Here is a 5,727-nt window from a genome sequence, read left to right on the forward strand (position 1 = left end):
AGCAATACAAACGTATTATAATCAGTCAATAGCCAGTACATCAGATAAGACCCTTTATACATTTTCGACCCATAACAAACACCAGCACTGGGATCATACACTGAATATAAGGGTTAATCCAGCCCCACCATGTAAACAAGTGGGCCAGCATTGCAAATATTTTCTTATCAAACAGTACAAATACAAATAGAAAAATTACACCCAACAGATTGCTCTAACACACTCTGGTCAGGGTCTGTCCCTTTTTGATTCTTATTTCAACCCTCCTGTGCCCGATGTTGGGCGACAAAAAGGCTGTGTTGTTTTACATCCTGCCTGTACCGGAGACCACATTGCTGTTGTCCCTCCCCCACCCTCGGACACAAGTAGGGCACAAACCCCGGGTTAAAGTAAGAAGATATGTAATACAACAGTGTGATAAACAATCTGAACAACCCAGTACCAATGATAACAACAATAAACAGTAGTAACAGTAAAATATATACAGAGAAATACAGCAATGGTTACAGACAGCCCCGTGCTCCCCGTGACCAAAGCCACAAAGGAAAGCTTCCCGCGCTGCCCGTAGGACCTGACCTCAGCATGGTATGAACAACCCAGCTGGAGATCCCTTCCCCCTCTCTGCTGGGGAAACTTAACCCTATCCTGGCTGAAGTATATACACAAATATATACACAAGTATACTTGTAGCAGCTTCCCTTCAGCACCTTGGTGGTTTTGTGAACAGTCTCATTCACTTCCTATTGCACTTGCCTAAGCCTGCAAATCTGTCTACCCCCTTCTCCCTCCTCCCAGCCTGCCAATAGTTTTGATGGGATATTTTTCTCTTCACATTATCCTGTTCTCTGCTTCTCTCTCTTTCTGAGCTGGGCCTGTTTCCTCCTTCTAATTATTCACACAGGAGAGTAGAAGGCAATGAGAGTGGATTTCTCACTCGTTGGAAGTATGCTAGTTTATACAGACACTATCACACAAAGGGGAAATAACACCAACTGTAAAAGAAAGCAAGGTATCCCAGAACCTGGTTCCTAGCATGCCATATTCTCTGTTCCTCCATTCAAGTACAAAATATTTTGAGCAACATCATTCAGTTCTCAATGTGTATTTATGCCAGTTACACCACATTGTGCTCTTTCCTTCTCTTGTTTCAAATTTTAATTAGGCTGAAAAGACAATTCACAGCATATCACTTATTGAAATGAAATAGCTGTGGCTCTATACAGTCACAAAAATTTGGGAGCAAATCTTCCCTATTCAGACAGTGGAGGTCAGTTGTGATGAGGTAAGTGGGACATGGGCAGGATCTTTGAGTGGAGGACATTTTTATGTACACCTGGCTTGCAAACTGCACTTAGGACACTCACCAACCATCCCTATGCCTGGTTCAGTGACAACGGCATTGCTGGGACTGTTCCCAATTGGTGACCTGTGAAGCCACATTGTTTTGTAGTCCAGCAGTATTTACTATCACAGAAATAGGCCATTCCATGCCAGTTGGCCTCAGTACACAGGGACAGTCCTGTACATGTATAATTTATTAGACTGGATGTAACTGTGCTACAGGGATCTCAGTTCTGCCCAAATGACCTTTTTATTAGCATGCCAAAATATTGCCACTGGAATGCAGCTGCAACTACCATTGGTAAAGCTTCTGTCACAGTTACCACCACCATCAAAATAAAATGCAAATGAGAATATACATACACTTACCAAGCCCCTGCAGTCTGCTGACTTGTCTGCTCTAGCTGACAAACCACTGTTAGAGATATTATCAGCAAAGCTACTGTTGTAGCCTCATTAATAAAGAACAGCAATGTTTTACATGAAGTCTTTTCATCAAAATTTTGCCTGATATATACAGCACAGTCTACTTTTGATTTATAGTGACATTTGATGGGTACCCCAAGAACAGCACAGAGAAATCAGTCATTGTTAAATGTCACTGGGGTCTGTGCTGTTTTAAATGAAGAAACAATGCTGCCTTTGACTACCACACAAGTACTGCCAGACTTTCAGAAAGCCTGAAGCAAAATGATCTTGCAGAAAACTATATGCAACTGAAAACAGCTATTCAGAAAGAATGGTGTCCTGGTTCAGCTGGGATAGGGTCAAGTTTTCCCCAGCAAAGAGAGGGGGGGAAGGGATCTCCAGCCGGGTTATTCATACCATGCTGACATCAGGTCCAAGGGAGGAGCCTTTACTTTCGCTTCTGGTTTTGGGGGTTGCCATACACCCGGCGGGCTTGCTCCTTGACCATTTTGCGGTATTTCTCTGTATATCTTTTGTCTTGTTCACTGTTATTGCTGTTTATTGTTATCATTGCCACTGCTGCCATTCAGATTGCTTTATCACACCGTTGTATTAAATTTCTTCTTATTTTAGCCCTGGGTCTGTGTTTAACTTCCAGCCGGACCGGCTGCGGGTGGTGGAAGGGCAACAGCAACGTGCTCTCTGATCCCGGCAGGGGTTAAACCTGCACAAATGGAAAAGTCAACCAAGCTCAGACTTTAATCTGCAGTTTCAAAAACTTCTGTCATGCTGTAAATGAAGGTAACTGAATTGTAAATCAGTGGATTTGCAGTGGGAGAAATCTGGTGAGAGAGGTCTTGTCTGATGTTTAGCACACTAAAAAAACCCTCTATTTCAATTTTATGAGAATAAGTCTCAGGAGCCAATGGGCTTTCACGCAGCAATTTACCAGTTTATCAAGGCAAGTCTTGCAGAGAAAAAGCCAGCAAAGAGGAAGGAGGGGGGAAAAAGCGCCACATGACAAAGTAATTTAAGATACTGTCTTCAGATATCAGAATCTATTTAATTAAATCTCTTACTAATGCAAATGCCATTTTGCTTCCATTTGTCAGTGATGCTAGACTGTCAAGGTAACAGACAAAGGATAGTTATGAATGGAATGAGAACACATTTCTTGTCTGAAAGATAAAAGTTTTGACAATCTGAGCAATAAAAGGAAGAATTGCAACATTACCCAGTTCCATCACAGGTAACATGCAGTGCATGTACATCCTTTCTAGGATGGTTTTCTTAATCACCACAAAACTTAGACTATTGTGGCTATAATGCACCTACTAATCAACATCTCTTTAACTGGATGTGACTTTTGCCATGAAGCCAGTCAATAACTCTTCTTTTCACACTACAGCAGAAAAAGTGCATTTAAATAAAATAGCTGTAAGAAAAGCAAACTGAATAATCCTTCAAGATTCAACAGGGAAGTGTGAAGTCAGTCCAGTCATGTTTTAGTCTATCAGTCATACAGTGATCAATTGATGAGTTCAATCTCCTGAGCCCAAAGCTGTGTGATGGGAACCTTAACTGCTTTGTACTCATGCCCTTCCAGACCAGTTGAAGTTGAGACTTGGCCAAACACTTTGGAATGTAAGAATGTTTTGTTGAATTAGGAATTTAGCCATGGGATCATCAAAATAAGTTTTTTGTGTGGTACTATTGTTAACACAAAACCTGGAAACATGTAAGACTATTTACTGGAATAAAGACAGGCTAAAATATCAACAACTTTCAGAGTCAACCAGGAGGTTCTTCTGAGCAGTTTAAGTTGTGTTTACAGAGCAGGGCCTTCATGAAGTGCTAAGGCTTGGACAACCGGCCCAAGCCAGAGTTGACCCATAGATGAATCCTGTATATTTTATAACTGAAAACCATTGTGCTAGTAGGTATTGTGCTAAGTTATAACAATGCACTTATGCTGATATAAAAAGTGCTAAAGCTTTGAACTACTGAAGCCTGAACAACAGGACCCAAGCCGAAGCTGCTAACTTAGTCTGTAATCATCAATAAAGTATGTAAACTCTTAGACAAAATATAATCAGGAGTGAGGAGAGAATGTATCCAGCTTCCCTTGTTTAGCCTTGTTCAAGGCAGAGAACCCAAGTATTTGGCCTTGTTAGAAACTCCCTTAGTTTCCCCCCCTGAGCCCTGCCAGGCTTTAGGTGGAATCCAACAGGAGAATGAAACCAGAAATTTTCCACTCAAAACAAAGGTGCCAGATATTCTGGCATGTCCATCTCTGGTATATAAGGCCAGGCCCGTTTGCAGTGACTTTGGAAGCCTCACCTATGGGTGGACGCACCGCGCAGGACTTCCCACTTGCTGGGACAGGCTCTCCAAATCCTCACTGTAACTGGGGCTGCCCAGCAACTGCGGGTCTAGATGATGATAATATATGCAAGTGGTGATGTATTTTTCTTAATCTCTATTCTCTCTCTCGTGTAGTAATGATTTAATGCATTACCCTGTATTTTCCTGTTTGCTGTTTCAAGTGCACTATTCTGCTTTTTCTTACTGCATGTTTTCTGTATTACACTGTTACATTGGATATCACCAGTACAATACGCCTACTCTTTTCACTCTGGTGTCTGGGTTTAATTGGTATCCTTAGTCGGCAAAACACTTGGGAAACAAATCTGAGACACTTGCTGTAGGGTTTTTCCAAGCATTCAAGCCCAGTCACATTAGTACCCAAAGCAATGCTCTCCAGTCCGATTAGCATTTGCTATTTAATACCAGTATGCAGAAGCAACCTTCTGGGCAAACCCATGCTACCTATTTGCTATACTTTATAACTTGAATTTCCTTCTCCCCCACTTCCAACTGTTTCTGACTCACTGGCAGGATGTTTCTTCTTCTAATTAGCTGTAATTGCTCTACACCGAGGTGCTACTGATCTGTCAAGGATGTGCAAGCAGGGGAATTTCTTGATATGTATGCTGGCAAGCAAGCATGGGGAAGTCAGATGGGCAGAGGTGCCAGGCCAAATCTATATTCCTTTTTACTGAGCATCATCTTTCCTGAGCCAGCAACATCACTCTTTACACAGCCTAGTAGAAACATTGTAAATGGCCACATGATATTATGGTAGTTCCTGCCTCTCACAGTCTCTAAGACAGACAGAAAAACAAAAAGCAAAGCAAAATCTAACAGAAAAACAGGTAGGCTAAGCATGTTATCTGCAGTGACACAGATGTTTGACCCTGTGAGTTACTGAACCTAGTTCATGCAGCCCAAGCTGCTAGTTAGTCTCCTCTTCCATGGTTTTCAAAGTACTGTAGTTGTTTTCCTCAGGAATTGAACTGCTGTTGACCCACTGCTCACAATGAAGGGAGCATTTTCTGTCCCTTAGGTGTTGTGCATCCCCTCGTAAGGCAGCAAAGCCTGATGGGAGCCACACAGCCCTGAGCACAGCCACATCGTTTTTCACCACATTTCCTCAAATGTTAATAGTTTCAAGGTTACCAAATGCTTATCCTGAGTCACAACAACGACCAGGGATGCTTTAGAAGTCTCATTACTAATTAATGGAACAGATACTCTGTTTGTCATGAACCAACTCACAACGTTCATCCAACCAGCCTCCTGCCCAGTGTCAAATGCTCAGGTTTCCCTAGACAAGCTTCCAGGCATGAAGGTTTGCCTCATTGTTCCTCAGATCTTTGGGTTGGCTTTGTTGTGTAGGTGCAGTCAAACTTGGGCCAAACAGAATGCACAAAGTACTTGTTTCTCTTTGTATTGCACGAAGCTCTTTCATTAACAGTTCCTGCAATACAATGTCATTTTGCTATTCAGCATGAGAACTGTATGTGAAAACAGATTAGCCCTTTTATTTGGAGTGATCCCAGCACATGAGAAGAGGGATTTGCTAGAGTTGAAGGTCTGCTGTTGTTCAGAAAGCAATTTTGATGTGCATCTAAGCTT

The sequence above is a fragment of the Athene cunicularia genome, assembly GCF_003259725.1.
Source record: "Athene cunicularia isolate RWA chromosome 1 unlocalized genomic scaffold, athCun1 chr1_part1, whole genome shotgun sequence".
Classification (NCBI taxonomy): Eukaryota; Metazoa; Chordata; class Aves; order Strigiformes; family Strigidae; genus Athene; species Athene cunicularia.